This window comes from Stegostoma tigrinum, chromosome 30, assembly GCF_030684315.1.
Source record: "Stegostoma tigrinum isolate sSteTig4 chromosome 30, sSteTig4.hap1, whole genome shotgun sequence".
Classification (NCBI taxonomy): Eukaryota; Metazoa; Chordata; class Chondrichthyes; order Orectolobiformes; family Stegostomatidae; genus Stegostoma; species Stegostoma tigrinum.
In genome coordinates, this window is record NC_081383.1 from 22,675,046 (window position 1) to 22,695,669 (window position 20,624).

The 20,624-nt window shown below is 40.0% G+C and overlaps 1 protein-coding gene across 3 annotated transcripts in view; it reads right to left on the reverse strand.

The window, feature by feature from the left end:
* nfic (nuclear factor I/C) overlaps positions 1–20,624 on the reverse strand; it is a 451,875-nt gene that overhangs the window by 127,824 nt on the left and 303,427 nt on the right. The window lies entirely within an intron of this gene.

Consider the following 20,624-nt stretch of genomic DNA (forward strand, 5'->3'; position numbering starts at 1 on the left):
ACAGTGTCAATACTTTGCATTCACTCAATCCTTTCTTTATCAGTGTTCCCCTCTGCTAATACAGCAGGAAAATAAATCACAACATTGCAGGATTATCTACAGCAACAGATAAAAATGGAAGTTTAGGTCATGAATAATTGCAATCGATAACGTGTCCATGAACAGAAGCAGAAGGGGTTCGTCTCCTTGACAATGTTTGCTTACATTGAAACTTGAACAAAGCAATTAGAAGGTCACTATTGAATTACCCTTCATTTTGCCAAATGTGAGAGAGTTTTGTTCACAAGATTAAATATTCATTTATTTGTAATATTGAATATGCTGAAGTACAATTAAAGAATTATCTGAAGTGTTTCATTTGGACAATTCTTTTGTTGTAAATTTTTATCTACTACATTTTGCCCTGAAAAATAATTTGCAGTCTTCAACTCCAACGTATACTGTAACTGCTTCCTTAGTGTCAGAGTAACTTAATCTCAGAATGGCAGTCCTGTACATACAAAGATTCCACAAAAACCTTCCTTCAAAACTTTTCAGGCCTTTCCATGAGTAGCCATCTTTGGCAAAGATTTAATGACAGCTGGTAAGGCAGTTCCTACTCTAAACAAATGGGTGCTTGACACATCCACTTTCACGGGCAAGTCTAGGTATCAAGCAAGACAGTCAGAGGCGACATTTGAGATATGGAGCCTCATTAAAATATGTAAAATGTGAGATCTTCCTCCTAGGAGCAGGTCCGTTGCCCCAGACAGCCCCATTCCCCCAATTCTGTCCTCTCACATTATATTGGAAGTGGGTGGGTGCAAAAGTGTGTTGGCTTTCAGATTTTTTTTCCATTTTAACACACTACCTCATTTAGGCCCACGTGTTTTTGAGATTACAGTTCCCCCAGTAAAATTTAAAGTCACTTACAGGGCTGCTTTCTCATTAGAGAGACAATTGGTGATGGTTTGAGCTGGGGTCACTACACCTCAGGAGAGGGAAGAAATGAGAGGGAAGCCCTGCCATGGACCATGTGGTAATTGAACCTTTGCTGTTGATATCAATTTGCATTACGAACCAGCCTACTCAGCATACGTACTTTCTAGAAGGGTTGGAGTGGGAGGAATTATTGAGTAGGATATCTTTGGGCTTGTTCCTGTGATCACTGCTAATTCAAATTTCTGGAAACAGTCTGGATTCATAAACTCAACAGAAGCAAGTAAAATTTGCAGATGATACTAAACTAGGAAGGCAAATGGAATTGTAAATGAGAGCTTATAAGTTACGTAATGAGCTGGGGAAATATGTAAATTGGAAGAAGAAAGGCAGATAAAAAACTTAGTGCAGACCTGTAGACTCAGGAATGCAAAACAGATGATTTCATGAATGGTCTTGAAATAATTGCGAATGAAAATGCAAGAGACCTGGGTATCTAAACAGACTCATAGTGAAGCAATCAAAATAATAAATAGAGCATTGAACTACATGCCTGTAATAAGTTATGATAAATGAAAGGAGATAACAATGAAGCAGTCTTTCTGTGGTCAGCCAAATAAAGAGAGAAGACTACAAATGCTGAAAACCTGCACTGAAAACAGAAAATTCTGGAGAAACTCAGCAGGTTTGGCAGCTTCCAAGGAGACAGAAACTGAGTTAACAATTTGAGCTCAATATAACTCTTCTTCAGAACTGGTCAGACTGCATTGTAAATTCTGCTTCCCATTCTTGTGTCAAGCATCAATTAAGGTATTCAAGTACAGAAGGCAATGCAACAAAGGATAACGTAACTGGTCTTAAGTGTCTGGGATCTGGGTCATTAGGTAAAACTGCAGAAATGTTGTGCAGCAGAGTGAGTACTTTTTCCTTTCTCCATCCAGGCTATAATTTAACAGAGAAGATCACACATCAGTTGTGGGACCTGGACATTTTTCATGAAGTTGATATCAAAAAGTAAAAAACTAAGCTGCCTTTACATGGCTGAACACTTTGTGCCTGATTGTGGCTCAGATATTAAAAGGTGAAATTAACTCACACGGAATTTCAGACCTTTACAATTGTCCAGGTACACACAATTAAAAGAGGATAAAGCTGTGAGCAAGTAATACAGATAGAATGAAGTTTCATGGGTTGCAATGAGCCACTTCTCAGAAATTTTGTATATATCTTGGACTACAGTTTGAATTTCCATTTGTTAAATTGTGTAATGGTTCTATCATTATAAAATTAACTACCTGCCAAATAACTGAGAACATCGCAGCCAGAGATCTGATTTGGAATTGATCATAAGGTAGGTACTCTTGGTATCTCACCAGAATTGACATTGCGAATGTAATGTTCAACTTTGCAACTAATTTTCCTTCTTAAGCAAAAAGTGTTACAACAACAAAAGTTATGGCTCACTAACATCTTTACTAACTCGTGCTAGAGTCAGGGTAAAGTTCAATGAGCAGCCTAGCTGGGTAAAAGTGCGCTGATGCAATTATCTAATTGCAGGGGAGCAATAGGGAACAAATAGTTTTGCTGAACATTTTCCAGAAAAAGGTCAACATGTTACAATCTGGATTTAAAAGCTCTGGGCTGTCAGATGCCCGAAAGAATCTTAGCAATGTAGTCAAAAACAAATATCAGAACCCTCCAAGTCTACATCTTTGAAAGTTCACTTATTCTATCTGTATTAGATAACATATAAAAGCTAAACATTTACTTAGGTTGGACCTGTCAACATAGATTTGTGTAACAAAAGGAGATTCTCAGCGTACAGTAATTTTGTTTGGCATCAGCCCCCACACAGCAATGGACGACACAAATCTTAATGCAGCAGCAATTGCAGGCCACCAAATGCCACTGAATGTCATCTGAGGCATGCAGATTGCCACTTTCTTTTGTACTACTTTCGGGCTTTAACCATATATAAAGCAAGATATTTGACTATCTTGCAGCTATATGTTAAAATTTACAATACAGAGGAGGTCCGGTGTCACAATCTCAAAACTTAATTACTAATCTTTGTGCCCTCTTTTATGTCTGTAGGATTGAGACAACAAATATAGGTAGGTTTCTTTTGGATAGCAATCCTGGAATGTTCACTAAAAACCTGTAACATGGCCAGTGGAAGTGAAGACACCTCAGGGTGAGGAGCAGCAAGTGAAGCTTTAGATGGGACTAAGAGCATTTCTAGTAAGAGCACTCTGTTGATAAAATCACCGGAATGCTGTGGGACAGGGTAGAGTGGTGGAATTGTAAATTGTGTAGTACTGATCGAGAAGACGGATTCTTGTAGTTTTTATAAATGTTTTGTCTGGTATCAATGTGGTTTCTGATGTCAGCCTCCCAACACTGCAATCCTATGGGTGGTGGCTAATTAAGATTTTTTTAATGGGTACTATCTGTTTAAGGACAATAACTGCCCTGCAGAGAGAAGAATCCTGAAATGTAAGTTGGGGGTGGATGTGATGTGGTCATGGGGGCATCTCAAAATGGATACAGGACGCCTCCAGATGATGGCTTTTGTTTGTTAGGTTGCTAGTCATCAGTTTACCAAAACAGGGGGCAATCTGTCTACCACAACCGATTATTTGCATTTCACAGTTCAATAGAAACTTCAGTCTGCTGTCTCCCGATCCTAGCTAACTTTCCTGACTGCACAAGATCAACCCTTAAGTATATGGTCCAGAGGGCACTAACTGATCTGTATTGTTTCTGGAGCATGACCTGATTCATTCTCAAATGAATTACAACAATGTCAGAGGTTGTAGAAAGGAAAGACTCAGGAAATAGAAGACACAGCCTTCCTAACTAAATCAAAACTTGCTTTACTTAGTATCAAGGTAATAAAATGTGAGGCTGGATAAACACAGCAGGCCAAGCAGCATCTCAGGAGCACAAAAGCTGACGTTTCGGGCCTGGACCCTTCATCAGAGAGGGGGATGGGGAGAGGGAACTGGAATAAATAGGGAGAGAGGGGGAGGCGGACCGAAGATGGAGAGTAAAGAAGATAGGTGGAGAGAGTATAGGTGGGGAGGTAGGGAGGGGATAGGTCAGTCCAGGGAAGATGGACAGGTCAAGGAGGTGGGATGAGGTTAGTAGGTAGATGGGGGTGCGGCTTGGGGTGGGAGGAAGGGATGGGTGAGAGGAAGAGTATCAAGTATGGCTTTACTGGCAACACGATGTATCTGTGAGGTTTATATAGTTGTATTTTGGTGTTTTTTGCTACATGTTTGAGTTCTTCGAGTCTGCGTTGGGCATGAGGTTTGTCTATGTGTTGGAATTAAGAGCAAAACAAACTATAATATCCATAATTCCAATAGAGGGGTTACCCAAAGTACCTAAGAACTATCCAGTGGGCTTAAGGAGAGAACTTCCCAGATTGATTCAGTTTCTGCTGGAAGTCAATTAAGAGAGAAGCACTTATCAAGCTCCAGTAGCGCTGAGGAATCTTTCAATACATCAGCAATGCCAAGCAAAAAAGAGTTGAAAGAAATAAATTTCACTTAAAATAACAAGTTATTACCATTAAATTACCAAAACGTGTTGGAGATATAGCTAGTTGAGAAGAAGTGATGTTTTTGAAGTTTAAAAGAAAAGGTGCAGTGTAGTGGATATAGTGTGGCACTCAATGGAAACGAAGTCAGGGTAGAATAAGAAAGAGTTATCTACAGTTCCAGTAAATGTTTTGAAACTTTAAGAATTTCAAGCCTTTTAAAACAAACATTAAAATCTCTCTCTGGGAAATTTATCGGGCTGGGTCTTGCAGGAAGTTCTTGGCATTACAACAATGTTTGTAAGCTATACCATGCTTGGATAATTTCTACTGTGTGCTAAAATCTTGCTTCTGTATTTCAAAAGTAGTATTTTTCCCCTTGCTTCTCTTCATTTCTGTTGCTCATAAACTTTTGTTTTACTGTTACAACATAGATTGTGAAATACTTCCATAGAAGCCAGTCTCCCATCACCAAGTTACCCTTTATTTTCTTGTGGAGAGTCTTTGACAGTGATCCAGCTCCCTCAGCGCCAGCTCACAGAATGAACAGAACCTCTGACACTCCCGTTTACATCTGTCAGCCTGGGCTCCCTAATTGGAGCAGGTTAACACCCCCAGTCAGGGATCTTATATTCTATCAGGTCCACTTGGCTGACCTCATTAAAATCACTACAGATTGCAACTTGTGTGCTTATGGTTTAGTGAAAGATCACCTTGATAATTAAAAAAAACTATCCAGCCTGACAGGAACCTGAAGTCTTGTACTTTCATCTGCTGGATGACCCCCTTAACAACTGGGGACATATGATCATAATAATTGGACTTCAACATCTGCAGTCTGTGAATCAACGATTATGAATCGGTGCTGAGACATAAATCAGTTGTGTTGTCGGGGGTATTTTATTGCATGACGACTGAAGGTAGTTTTAAACGATACTCATGGAAATGGAAGATATAAAAATGGCTTGTTTAAAATCTTTGACCAAAGCTAACTGGAGGGATTTACCAGATAACCTAAAGTCAAAGCAGGATCTCATAAGGATAAAATACTTCAAGTGATTATACAATGTTCAGAACTGGGGGGAGAAATAATTTGAATTAGCTAAAATATAGTTAGAAATGAAAGGACTAAAGTTAGAGGAAAAAGACAAAAAAAGGAGATGGAATTAAGTGGGCTTGAATTCTAAATGGAAAAAGGAAATTAGAGAAAATGACTTAGTAAGAAAAACTTAGAAAAAGAGGTTGTAAATCAGCTGATCCCAACTCCAGTGAAGGATTTTATTTTACTAATAATATATGATTAATCCTTAAATTTAGAAGGACGGAGTCAAAAGGTATTTACCTTCTTTGAGAAGATAACCAGACAAATGAATTGCTGAAAAAAGTTTGGACTTTAATGTTGCAGTGTGTTGACAGGGATGGCTTTGACAGTAGCTCTTTTCAGTTAAAAGGCAGAGAAGTTTATTAAATAATGAGGGGTATAGTTTGCGCTAATGGTAGCGTCTTTTCCCAAGAATTTCAAGACTGGGGGCACATCTTTAAGGCGAGAGGAGAGAGATTTAAAAAAGACATGAGGGGCAATTTTTTATACCGAGGATGGTTTGCATGTGGAAAGAACTTGCTGAGAAAGAGGTGCACGTGGGTACAATTATAACGTATCAAAGACATTTGGGTAAGTACATGAATATGAAACATTTGGAGGGACATGGGCCACGAGCAGGCACGTAGGACTAGTTTAGTTTGGGATTATGTTCAGCATGGACTGGTTGGGCCGAAGGGTCTATTTCCCATGTGGTGTGACTCTATGACTATGACATCTAGCAACTAAGTGATTTTGATGATTATGTAAAAACAGGGCCAAACAAAATAAATTGGATTATGTTTTCCTTATTAAAATGTGGCACAAGTGAAATGCTCATGCAGTGGGGAAAAAAGCTCAGACAGAAAGAGAGTTTTAAGCCAGAACAGCTGTTGAGGAGTTATGAATGTCTGCAGTTTGTGGTGGTTTACAAGAGTTATCCATCATGCAACACCAGGTTAACAGACACTGAGGTTATGAGCTATCAAACCTGATGCCCCTTGGCATGACACTCATTGGCAAATTGCTATTCAAAGCCTTTTTCCATTGTTTAAAAACAAAAAAGCTACAATGTTGAATTATCTGCATATTGTATCACAACATCCGCGTTTCCCTGTGTTCAAATGAAATATCAGATGGTTTGAACGTTATAAGTTATAGCCAGAAAAAACTACCCATTCAATGGCTCTTTGGTTGCAAGCTAAAACCATAGAAAATTGGAATTCTATCTGAACATTTGTGACATGATTTTAGCACTAAGCTGCTATCAAAGGCCAGGGACAAAAACTTAAATTGATGCCAATTCTCCAGTCCGTGGAGGTAGTGGAGAGAAACCAAATAATTGGGTGAGCTGGTCCTGAAGATAAACTCACTCATTGTACTCAACAGCAATTTCAGCTTGTTCCACCTGTCAATTAGAAATATCATTGATAACTACTGTCTCTTATTATCTCATTAGTTAATGAGCAACTTGCTCCTTGAGCCTGTAAGCTTCCCTTTGTCAAGTCACAAATCTCATTAACTGCTGAATGAGAAGATCTATGGAAGATCTTCTCAATTTGCAAGCAAATCAGTACTCAGTCTATGGCCAATTAAGGCATAAATACACCATCTCTCCGATTACTCATCTGTTCAGTGGGCAGGAAAGGTGCATGGGACTGTGAAATCATGGTAACCTACCTGCCAAGCTGCTAGGATGGGCACTTCTTATTGTATTTGTTTTATTCGCTTGTGAGACATGGGCATTGCTGGCTGGCCAGCATTTATTGCCCATTCTTAGCTGCCCTTGAGAAGGTGGTGGTGAGCTGCCTTTTTGAACCACTCCACTCCACACGTTGTATGTTGACCCACAATGCCATGAGGGACGTTGTTCCAGGATTTTGGCTCAGTGACAGTGAACGAATGCCAAGATATTTCGAAGTCAGAATGGCGAGTGGCTTGGATGGGAACTTGCGGGTGGTGGTGCTCCCATGTATCTCTGCTGCCCTTGTCCTTTTTGATGGAAGTGGTTATAGGTTTGGAAGGTGTTGTCTAAAGATCTTTGGTGAATTCTTGCAGTGTATCTTGTAGATAGTACACACTGCTGCTACAGAGTGTTGGTGATGGACGGAGTGGATATTTGGGGATGTGGTGCCAATCAAGCAGGCTGCTTTCTCCTTGATGGTATCAAGCTTCTTGAGTGCCTTTGGAACTGAACCCATCCAGGCAACTCTCACACTTCCATTGTACTCCTGACTTGTGCCTTGTAGATGGTGGACATGCTTTGGGGAATGAGGAGATGAGTTACTTGCCACAGTATTCTTGGCCTCTGACCTGCTCTTTAGCCACTTCGTTTATACAGCAAGTCCAGTTGAGTTTCTGGTCAGTGATAATGCCAAGGACGTGGACAGTGGGCGATTCAATGTTGGTCTGATTTTACTCTGATTTTACTTTCCCTGTGGCTCCCACTTTGCATCAAGAAGAAGTTTGGATCCCTTGAGAAGTAGTCCTTAGCTGGCAGAGTTTGCGGCCCAGAAGATCTGCCCTCTGACTGGCCAGCAGTGTCTAGCAACTTTCCTAGTGTTTGGGAGAGATACATGGCCTTGCTCACCTGCCTTTTGGATACACTATGGGATAGGATAGCATAAATATAACACTTCAAAGCCATTTCGCATGTGAAGCTACACCTTGGTACTGTTAAATCTTCTGCAAGCCAGCAATGCATTGGTAATGCAAGTTTCAATTATTTATTAAATAAAATGTTACTACTGTAACAATCAGGGTAAGGTAATTGAATGCAGTTTCAGTCTTGTGATGGGAGATGTTGAGCGGTAATGTTTATGAATAACACAAAGATTTCACTCTCATTGAGAAATTTTACTGCTCTTTAAATGCTTACTGTGTATGTTTATTATACAGCAGTCTACATTGTTCAGGAACAATGCATACCTGTTAACTTTTGCCATATTTTCTCATCTGTCCTAATACCTTGATATGTCATCAACTGTCAAATATTGTTTGCTAATGCATTTGTGAACAGCTTTAGGACATTTTACTATATTAAAGCAAGTTGTTGATCATGCCTGTGAGTAACACAGATGGAATATGTATAAGAAACAAAATTTATGTTCACAATTAATTGGAACAAACAATATAGGCAAACATCCAAGCTAGAAAATATTAGTACATGAGCTTCCAATGCTCTCTGGCAGAATAAATAGTGCCTTATTTCACCAACATTTGACTAGAAAGAAATAGTATGCTTAAGTTTACAGGATTTTTCAGGAATGTTGTCAATGATCATGATGAATTTGTTGGCAATTATATCTTGCCCCTACCTGCCAATTAGAAATATATAATTGATTACTTTCTGAACCTTATTATCTCATCATTTAATTAATAACTCCTTCCTTGAAACCATCAGCTTTCTTTTGTCAAATCACAAACTTTATCAAATGTTTTTTAACTGTCATGATCTATAATATTAATGCCATGACCAAATCACCAAGTCTACTATATTCACAAAGATTGCCAATGAAATATTCTGACATGTTGGATTCAATGAAGTAGAATTTCCACCTTGGACACATGGCAATCCAGGGGCAAAGTGTGTTATGTGTCTGAAATGATGCCCCAAGCTCAAACTCAAATGAATACAAACTTAAAACTGCTCACGTACAACCAGCATTAGGTAACATTTTAGAAAGTAATTGCTTAATTTATTTCCCCTTGCATTAAAATAATGTTCTTTAATTCATTTCAGAGAGGTAACCTGTTTTACTTCGGTGGCTAAAAATGGATTTAAAGAAGGGTCTAGGCCCGAAACGTCATCTTTTGTGCTCCTGAGATGCTGCTTGGCCTGCTGCAGTCATCCAGCTTCACACTTTGTTATCTTGGATTCTCCAGCATCTGCAGTTCCCATTATCATTAATCACAAAACCCAATCATTTTTCATAAGAGTATCCTGTCCACCCTCTGAGGGTTATGCAATTTTCAATAAATGCAAATAATTCAAAAAATGACAAAGCACCATTTACTTAGTCATAGAATCATATAGCATGGAAACAGATCCTTCAGTCCAACCTGTCCACACTGACCATATTGTCAAACCAGTCCCACCTGCCTGTGCTTGGCCCATGTCCCTCCAAATCTGTCCTGTTCATGAATTTATCCAAATGTCTTTTAAATGTGATAACTGTACTGACATCCACCACTTTCTCTGGCAGTTCATTCCACACAGGAAACACTCAAGTGCATAAAAAAATTGCCCCTCATGTCCTTTTTAAATTTTTCTCCTCTCACTTTTAGCAATATGGCCCCTAGTTTGAACTCCCTCACTATGGGGCAAGAACCTTTGTCATTCACCTTATCTATGCCCCTCATGATTTTATAAACCTCAACAAGGTCATTCCTCAATCCCCCACGCTCCAGTGAAAGAAGTTCCAGTCTTTCTAGTCTATTTTTATATCTCAAACCCTCCATTCCCAGCAACATCCTGGTAAATCTGCTCTGAAAATTCTCCAGTTTAATAAATTTCCCCCCATTACAGGTGACTAGAACTGCACATGGTACTTCAGATGAGGCCTCACCAACGTCCTGTACTACCTCAACAACCACCCAACTCCTATATTCAAAAATCTGAGTAATGAAGGCAAGTGTGCTAAATCTTCTTAACCCCCCTGTCTACCTGTGACGCAAATTTCAAAGAGTTATGTACCTGAACGCCTGTTCTACAACATTACCCAGGGCACCACCATTAATTGAATAACTCAGCATATTTGCTTAATTCTGGGCAGTCACTGCTCCCTTGCAATCATTCCCTTTTGATTGTTCAGTGTTGGAGATTGTTAATGGAAATGCTTTTTCCATGTTATTTCCCTTTTTTTCATTATTTTGGAGATTAACTGCTCTTTGAGAAAATGCGAAACAAGAGTTTACATTTGTCAAAAAGTCAAAAGCATTGTGTTGATACCACAGAAAGCACAAAAGTGATTGAGGAGAGATAACAGAAGTGAACTTCAATCTCGCTCTGAATGTCTGGTCTGAGTCAAATGTCTGATTTACCATCAAGAAACAGTGTCAAGCCAATTTGTATAAGTCTTGTCTTTGTGTTACAAAACGTAATACCTCACATTTATCAAAATTAAATTCCATCTCCCATTCTTCAGTGCATTGACCCAATTGGTCAACATTGCATTGTAATCTTGGATAACCTTCTTCACAGTCCACTATATCACCAACTTTGGTGTCATCTGCAAACTTACTAACCATGCCTCCTGTATTCCCATTCAATTCATTTTGTAAATGACAAACAAATGTGGACCCAGTACAAATTCCTGTGGAACACCACTGGTCACAGGTCTCCAGTCTGAAAAACAACCCTCCACCACCACCCTCTGTCCCTTACCATAAAGCCAATTTTGTATCCAACTGTCAGGTTCACCTGAATCCATTTGTTCTAACTTTACAAGTTAGTCTGTCATGCGGAACCTTGTCAAAGGCTTCACTGAAGTCCAAGTAAACGTCTACTATTCTATTCTCAATCAATCTTTTTGGTTACTTCATTAAAACACTCAAATCAAATTTGTGAGACACAATCTTCATTGCACAAAACCATGCTGGCTAACCTTAATCAATTCTTGTCTCTCTGAATGCACGTATATAGCTTTCAGAATCACGTCCAACAACATGCCTACTACCAATGTCAGACTCACAGGTCTATAGTTTCCACGCTTCTCCTGACAGCCTTCTTACACAATGGCACATTAGCCACCCTCCTGTCCTTATTAGCATATAGCAGTCAATTCTGTAGTAATATAAATGTATTCTAATACTTTTTTTCTTACAAAAGACACATATTTGTACACATTTTTTTTCTTTCACATGTCCATAAATGGCCACAATTAGAACATACTTTGCATAGTGATCTTTGCACTGACTGTAACATTTGCTGTAGGTCCTACAACTTTAATGCACTGAAAATGTTCTGCATGTTAGAAAGCTATAAGCCAGACCTTCAAAAAGCATGTCAATAAATCTTTAACAAAGTAGCATTTCACATTAATTATCCTCTTGCTGTAACAGTGGAATGCATGTGTCTATTATTGTACTTGTTATTATCTATCCCAATGTCTTCTACACTTTTCTGTTTTGATGGAAACCTTAGTAATTCAAAGTTTTGTAGCTTGTACCCAGTCACTTATGACGTTGGTTTACTTTGGATATTTTCAAGTCCTACAAAACCTGTCTGGCCATGACAAAGCAGATTAATTCAGAGGCTGCCAGCCTCATTAAAATATTTTGTTAGTCATACTGCTCTTTCGGAATGGGTTGGCTGCTTGTCCCTTATGCTGCCTCTGTCAAATCCCATAAGTGGGCAGATTAGTATCAGGCTCAAAGTTTATATTGCTTTGATAACTTGATCCTAACATGCATTTTAGGCATAGAGTTTCAGCCCTAAAAGACCATTCAGCCCAACAGGAAATGCAACAAGGCTTGACGTTCAATGTCAAATGGAAACTGTGAAGAATGACAGGCATATCAGAGGTCTACAGTCTTGAGGAAGGCATTGTAAAGGTACAGTAGATTCCACATTATTAGTAATGCTCATAGCTGTGGAGCAAAGAGTTAACTGTTTACTTTGAGAAGCATTGTGTCATCACTTCTCTCAGGAGGTCTAGAAATTTAACTCTAGGAGGATTTTGCTTAGAGAGGTTCCCTCATCAGAAATCAGCCTGACTGGCAGGCTCGACTTCCAGCCAGGTGGGATATGATCATTTTTTAGTTTTTGCTTTTTTCCCCCAACTGGAAAGTCAATGGCTAATAGTAGAAAAGCATTCTCCATGAGTTTGTTTTTCACATAAGCCAAAAACAGCAAACCAGATGTCTGATATTTGACGTTCTGGTTGGCTACAGTACAATATACATAATTTCAGCAAAGAGATACAATAAGTATTTTTTGCTTTACAGTGGATCAAATTACTTTACCTTTGGGTTTTCCCATAGCATCTAACATTGCCCATATTGGATGCCACTCTGAGAAACTGAATTAGAATCATACATTAGGAGACCATTCAGCCCATCATAACAGCATCAACTGCTTGAAAGAATGGTCCTATTTTTTCACAAAAATAAAACCAAGGACTGTAAATGCTGGACATCTGAAACAAAAACAGAAATTGCTGGGGAAACACAGCATGTCTGGCAGCATCTGTACAGCAAGAGCAGAGTCAATATTTTGGGTCCAGTAACCATTCTTCAGGGTCATTGCTTTTTCTTTGTTTTCTCTCCACAGATTCTAACAGACCTACTAACTTTCTCCAGCAATTTATGTTTTTGTATCCAATTAGTCTTATGTTTACGCACCCTCCCCAAAGTCCTGCAATATTTTCCATTTAAGTGTATTTCTAATTGAAATTTACTGTTAAATTCAACTTTTCAGATAGTCCATTCTAGATCAAATGACTTGCTATACTAAAGAGAATCTTGTTTCCCCTTTCATTTTGTCAATTGTCTTAAATCTGTAAACTCTAGGTATTGTTCCAACTGCCAGTGAAATTTTTTTCTTTTTTATCAAATCCACCTGCAATTCTGAACTCCTACAGTAATCTCTCTTTCCTTGTTCTAAGGAGAATGATCTCCATTTCTCAACGTCTTCTGTGGCTCTGTAAGTGCACAGATAACACAGTGTGAAGCTGGAGGAGCACAGCCGGTCGGGCAGCATCAGAGGAGCAGGAAAGTTGACACTTCAGGTTGGGACTCTTCTTCAGAAATGGAGGAGGGGGAAGAGAACTCTGAAATACATAGAGAGGCGGGGCGGGGCTGGGAAAGGTAGGTGATCGGTCACCATCCCACCTACCTTCCTCAGCCCCACTCCTCCTCTCTTTATTTCAGAGCTTCCTTCCCCAATTTCTGAAGTAGGGTCCCGACCCGAAACGTCAACTTTCCTGCTCCTCTGATGCTGCCTGGCCTGCTGTGCTCCTCCAGCTCCACAGTGTGTTATCTCAGACTCCAGCATGAACAGTTCTTGCTATCTGTAAGTGCATACTTGCCTTTGTTTATATTTCTGCTCCTCCAGAGGCAGTACTATTATATAAAGGGCAGATGATAGGGTGCTGGAGGGGGGAGTTACCAAAAAGTCAGTAGTATCTCTTTACTCATTTGCAGGTAATGACATTCTCCCTCTCCCCTTAAGATAGCTGCTTGGCCTAGCAACTTGCAACTTCTCCCTATCTGTCACTTCCACTTTCTGCTTCCAGTGAAATGCCTTTGAACATAACCAGCTAAGCACTTGTTAATGAAAGGCTAATTGGGTCTGTCTAGACAGGAAAACAAAACCTCACAATAATCCCAACCACCTGCTGGGCCAATCACTTCAGGGCTAAAGTTACAGCCTTCTCCTGGCCTTGAGGTCAAAGGGATTTACTAGAGTATATAAAATCTCAGCACTTGTTACATTTCCGCACAGACTCCTGCCTCTCCAGTGAATCAGTATTAAAGAGAGATTTTTCTTTCAAAATGGCTTTATTCCGTGCCTCTGAAATTCAATTTAATGTAAAGATGGCTAGTTTACAATCTTCTAGTTGTCAGAGATAACCAACTGTAAATCACAAGCTAAACTATACATATATCAGTTTATACCAATTCTACTAATACTGATCCCTTATTCCTCTGACAAATGTTTTTACTTAGAACTTTTCTTGAAAAACATTCTCCTACACATGAACTGTGAAAAAAAAATTGAGGGGAACTACGTATCAGTAACCTACTTGAACTGTACAAAATCTTTTGGAATATTGGAAACTGAGGTTCCTCCATGAATATTTTTGTGGAATGACTGTATATTTAATCTGCCCCATCACCTTTTGCAAACAAGCCCAACTCCCTAATCCCAAATCCCATCTAAAATCCCAGCAGATTTCGATCTATGGTTCTGCTAATAATTTTGCTGATTTGATGTTCATGTGGTTGTGTATAAAAGTATAATCCACTACACCTGATGAAATCTCTGTAAACCAAAACAGAAGTGCATCAACCAAGTAATACATATTGTAAGCATAAAAATAACTACATATTATAAAGAAAGGCTTGCGTTTACATAGCGAGTTTCACAACCTCAGAATATCCCAAATGAATACTTTTTAAAGTGCTGTTACTATAATGCAATAAAGGTGGGAGGTAGATTGCATACAAAAAACTTCAACAAACAGTAGTGAATTAAGTGGTAATGCTGATTGAGGAATAAATGTTGACCAGAATAGAGAGGGAATCTTCTTGCCTTCCTCAAAATAATCCTTGGTTTCTTTTACATCCATCTGTGAGGGCAGTCAGTCCCTCAGTTTAACACTCAATCTGCAAATATTAGCCAGTGCATGGGGAGAGATCCCCTGCATTTCAAATACACACTTCTACATCCACCTGAAAGTGCAGAAAGGTCTCTGGTTTTAAATTTCTGTCAAAAGGTGGCACTTGCACACCATTACGCTAGGAGTATCAACCTGGCCATGTTGTGATGGCATGTGCCGTTGAGAGGGATTTGTTCTGTCTTGCTTCTTTTGAAGGAGTGTGTTGTAAATCTGGTGCAGAGGTGTCTGCTGAACGGAAAACGGAATAAATAGCTTTAGCTTTTTTTTAAAAAATGAGACAAATGAAGCATGAGTAGGGGGAGTCAGGTTAATACAGACCCAAAGTTTTAGTTTTGCTTTTGGTCACTGAAGTTGGGGCTTTGGAACTGAAGCTGCTATATACACCTTTCTCTCTCTGCTGCTGCAAAAGCTTATATTCTCTCTCTGCTGCTAGATTCATATTATCTGTGTTCTTTCTATTGGACTGGAGGAGATAGCAAGTGAGGAAAATAGTAGGAACTGCAGATGCTGGAGAATCTGAGATGACAAGGTGTAGAGCTGGATGAATGCAGCAGGCCAAGCAGCATCAGAGGAGCAGGAAGGCTGACGTTTCGGGCCTAGACTTTTCTTCAGAATGCCTTTTCTGAATTAGGGTTTAGGCCTGAAACGTCAGCCTTCCTGCTCCTCTGATGCTGCTTGGCCTGCTGTGTTCATCCAGCTGTGTTTCCAGAGGGAAATCTGTTTTGCTACAACAATGGATGTGTTTATGGGACGCAGCTATTTTGGAACAGTTGAAGAGTAGTAGTTAAAATGTATATTATTTTGTTAAGTACTTTGATACAGATAAAATTATGCCAATTCTTCTTTTTTATTTGATTTGTATTTTAATTGAGTATTAAGAATAAAGTCTGTTTTGTTTAAAGCATTGTAGTTTGGCCAATTGATTCTTATCTGGAGCACAGCACCTTACACTCTCCTTTACGTAAGACGAAAGCTGGGATTTAGGCTACCTCCTTGATATGTTTTGAAGGAGCTGGGTTTAGTCTGGTCTACAATAACGTGTTCAAATTTCTTGTGCGAGCTTCAAAACTAAAACCCTCTAACTTGGAGGTGATCACTGAACTGGTGCAGGAACTGAGAGCTTGACTGAGTGATTTCTTTGATCCAATGTTTAGATCTTCAGAACTAGAACAAAAAGTTCTGACAAGGTGCTACAATCAAAGATAAACAAAAACTTGGAAAAGTTAAAAATAATCAAAGGTCATCTAAGTATTATAGTATAAACTGCACAATTCAGTTGTCACAGGATATTTTAGTATATTTCACATTATGAATGAATCCAAACTTTGTCAGTTGCAAACTAGTAACATAAAAGCTAATTATACGGCAAGCATTCACTGATACAATGTCTTTAACTTGTGTAAACATTTCAAGTTACCTTGACAGCTGCGCAAGTACTGGATTAGGATTGAGGGAAGAATTGGTGAGATAAAGAAAGGCTACACTTCAGTGTTAAGTTTAAGTAGCTTTAAAATGAACTGGGACACAGTTGATACTAATGTAAATGCTATCAATAGGTAGCTGATGGTCCTTTCAAGGAAGCAACTTCTGGCAATTCTTGCAAATGACTAGACCTCAGATGTATAAACTTTCATCTTTCTTCTAGACATTAGCCTATGAGGTTAAAAGGAGTCCATTGTGTCTGCATCTTCTCAAATCATCATAATGACAACATTGCAAGGCATACAATTTTAAAAAAAAGACTGCTTTGTGATATCTTCTGGTATTGATCAAACTTAGACTCCACCTTTAAAAACCAAAGTTCTCCACTGATAATTATGTTTTAATGAAGTGCTTTTAAAGATGTGCACTTGATCAAATGAAATCTGGCCTGTGGCTGTGCCTTATGCTACTGAGAAGGGAAGGAAAATTTAGTATTTGCCTTTCAATCACCCCACTTGAATTATGTTCTGATTAAAATCAGGAATAAAATGTCTAATGTCCTTTAGGTCAAATGTGGCCAGTTCAGAAACAGAAAGATGTAATATCATCAGCTGCAGAAAACGATTAGCAATCTGATTGATAAGACAACACCTGCAGTGCTTTTGTTTAGAAAAAAGCCAATAAATGAGAGATGCACACATTAGTGTTAATCACTCATCTTCCTTAGCTGCAGAGTTATGCTTTGTAGAGCATTGAATTACAGGAACATTAGATCCAGAAACACTGCACTTCTCAAAAAACAGCTTCTCCTCTTTATTTGATGTGGACTTGACAGCAAACAGCATCACCCAGACATCAGTGTCTCGGGTGTCTGAATCTCTTGTCAGCGTTCCTTCCCAGTTAGTTTCCTGAATTTATGTGAGGGCACGTCCAACATAAATTATACCAAACCACTGGCTCCGGTCTTGTCAACTGTACACACATCATTGATGAAAGAAAACTGAATACACTGTCAGTCCAGATTTATTATTCTTCTACTCTCTTGGCCAGGTTCTTGTCCTTCTCACTCCATAAAATTCAGCTTATCCATATCCTTACCTACACCATGTCCTACTCACCCATTTCCTGCCAATTGAGATGGGCTCTTGGCCACTTTAACATTCTCAGCCTTATCTGTATTATCATTCATGGCCATCCATTTCCTTACCTGTAACTGTCTGTGGCCGTAGAGCCCCTCACCCTAAGAACTCTACATTCTTCCAAATTGCCCCAAATCTGGCTTCTTGTTGCTTTGCCTAATCACATCAGTTTATATTTAGGAGCTGTGGCTTCAACTATCTAATCTGCAAGGTTTGAAAATTTCTCCCTGAATATTTCTGTCTCTGCAGCACACTCCTCACACTTTGCCACCCTACCAATTACTATGTCATCCACAAACCTTGTAATCATGTCCCTACATTTTTGTCCATATCATTATTGTACATTCACAAAGAGCAAGGGCCACAGCAGCAAGCCCTGTGGAATCCCACTGGAGCTGATTTCTGGTCACAGAAACATGCCTTTACTACTACTCTCTGCTTCCTGCCTCAGCCAGTTTTGGATTCACCATGACACTTTACCCTGGATCCCACTGGCTCTTATTTTCTTGAAGTCTGCCATGGGGTAGCTCTCAAAGCACCTTGCTTAAAGTCCATGGAAACCACTGCAAATGCATTAATGATATCAACATTCCTGGATGCTTCATCAAACATATCGTGATTAATCCATTCTTTCCAAGTGCAGGCATATTCTGTAGAGATAAATCAATACTTTTTGGTCTGCAGGAATATTTGTAGTGAAGTTCCCCATAGGTTAGAATTCTGATCCTTGCTTTTTCTGATGTATATTCATGATCTAGATCTTGGTATGCAGGGGATAGCTTCAAGGTTTGTAGATGATTCGAAACTTGGATGTAGATCTTCAAAAATGCATAGATACATCCCTTGATTGGGTGCATGGATGGCAGATGAAGTTCAATGCAGGGAAGTATGAGGTGATGCATTTTGGTAGGAAGAACATGGATCAACAATACACATTAGAGTTACAGTGCTTACGGGATGCAGCAGCAGAGCAACCTGGCTGTATACTTGGAGTGACTGTTGAATGTGACTGGTCAGATGGTGAGAGCAGTTAATAAAGCATACAGTATTCTGGGATTTATTAATAGAAGCAGAGAGTACAAAAGAAAGATACTTGGATAGACCTCAGATAGAGTGCTATGTACAATTTTGGATGTCATACTGCAGGAAATACATGAACGTATTAGAGAGGTTGCAGAAGAGATTTGCAAAAGATTATTCTAAGGATGAGAAACTTCAGTTAGGAGGATAGATTGTTCTTGAAGAGGAGGTCTAATTTTTAAAAAATTCAAAATCATGAAAGATCTGCATAGGGAGGAAGTGTTCCTGCCTGTTAAAAAAAATCGAGAATAAGAGGGCACATTTTGCAATTTGCAAACATAACAAGTGTGATGTGAAAAAAAAATTGCTAACATCTGAAGTGCTTCAGGGCTGAAATGCACTGCTGAGAAGTATACTAGAAGCAGAGCTAACTGAGGTATTCTGGAGGGCATGGGATGATGTTCCTATTCATGTAATGTGGAAGGAAATATGAAAAAATAGGCAACCAGCACTAATTTGTAATCCTCATTGGAAGCCAGTCCAGACATGGTGGGCCAAATGCCTTCCATGTGCACTTCGACAATTTTGTGATACGAAGGTTCTGTATCTAGATCTGTTGATTCTAAAACTACTTGGTAGCCAAAATTGTTAAAATCACTCTTTTGAAGTTGGGGGAATAGAATTTAAGGGATACTGGGCCAACGATGTAGGTGAGAATAAGTATTACTCCACTGTGACCAATGTATTTAGAATTGCTGGAGATAATTTTCTAGAAAAATGATAGTTGCTGAAGTGTCATCATTTGTAGGCCATTGGGTATTTATGAATTTAAAAATGCAGTGCTACCAAGCAGCATGAGGAATATAGTTCACTTGAAATGTGTGTAGAGATTGTTGGAAGTGAATGATTGATGTATGTAAGATTGCCTTGTCAGGAATTAAAATGATACAAAACAGCATGCGAGGTGACAAGACCAAGGATGGCTGAATATGAGGAGGATTATATGGAGGAAGAGATTTGAAAGAGAGAGGGAGGTAGTAAGTACAAAACTAAGAATTGAGCTGGAGGTTGAAGCTACCGAAGATGAGAACAGACTCAGTACGGCGGCTGAGGGAAATAGAAAAGATATTTCTGTGAATATCTGGGTGTGTTATTTGGTAATACACAAGAAGGGTTTAAATCAGAGATTCCAAGATAATAAAATGTGAGGCTGGATGAACACAGCAGGCCAAGCAGCATCTCAGGAGCACAAAAGCTGACGTTTCGGGCCTAGACCCTTCATCAGAGAGGGGGATGGGGGGAGGGAACTGGAATAAATAGGGAGAGAGGGGGAGGCGGACCGAAGATGGAGAGCAAAGAAGATAGGTGGAGAGGGTGTAGGTGGGGAGGTAGGGAGGGGATAGGTCAGTCCAGGGAAGACGGACAGGTCAAGGAGGTGGGATGAGGTTAGTAGGTAGCTGGGGGTGCGGCTGGGGGTGGGAGGAAGGGATGGGTGAGAGGAAGAACCGGTTAGGGAGGCAGAGACAGGTTGGACTGGTTTTGGGATGCAGTGGGTGGGGGGGAAGAGCTGGGCTGGTTGTGTGGTGCAGTGGGGGGAGGGGATGAACTGGGCTGGTTTAGGGATGCAGTGGGGGAAGGGGAGATTTTGAAACTGGTGAAGTCCACATTGATACCATATGGCTGCAGGGTTCCCAGGCGGAATATGAGTTGCTGTTCCTGCAACCTTCGGGTGGCATCATTGTGGCAGTGCAGGAGGCCCATGATGGACATGTCATCAAGAGAATGTCCATCATGGGCCTCCTGCACTGCCACAATGATGCCACCCGAAGGTTGCAGGAACAGCAACTCATATTCCGCCTGGGAACCCTGCAGCCATATGGTATCAATGTGGACTTCACCAGTTTCAAAATCTCCCCTTCCCCCACTGCATCCCTAAACCAGCCCAGTTCATCCCCTCCCCCCACTGCACCACACAACCAGCCCAGCTCTTCCCCCCCACCCACTGCATCCCAAAACCAGTCCAACCTGTCTCTGCCTCCCTAACCGGTTCTTCCTCTCACCCATCCCTTCCTCCCACCCCCAGCCGCACCCCCAGCTACCTACTAACCTCATCCCACCTCCTTGACCTGTCCGTCTTCCCTGGACTGACCTATCCCCTC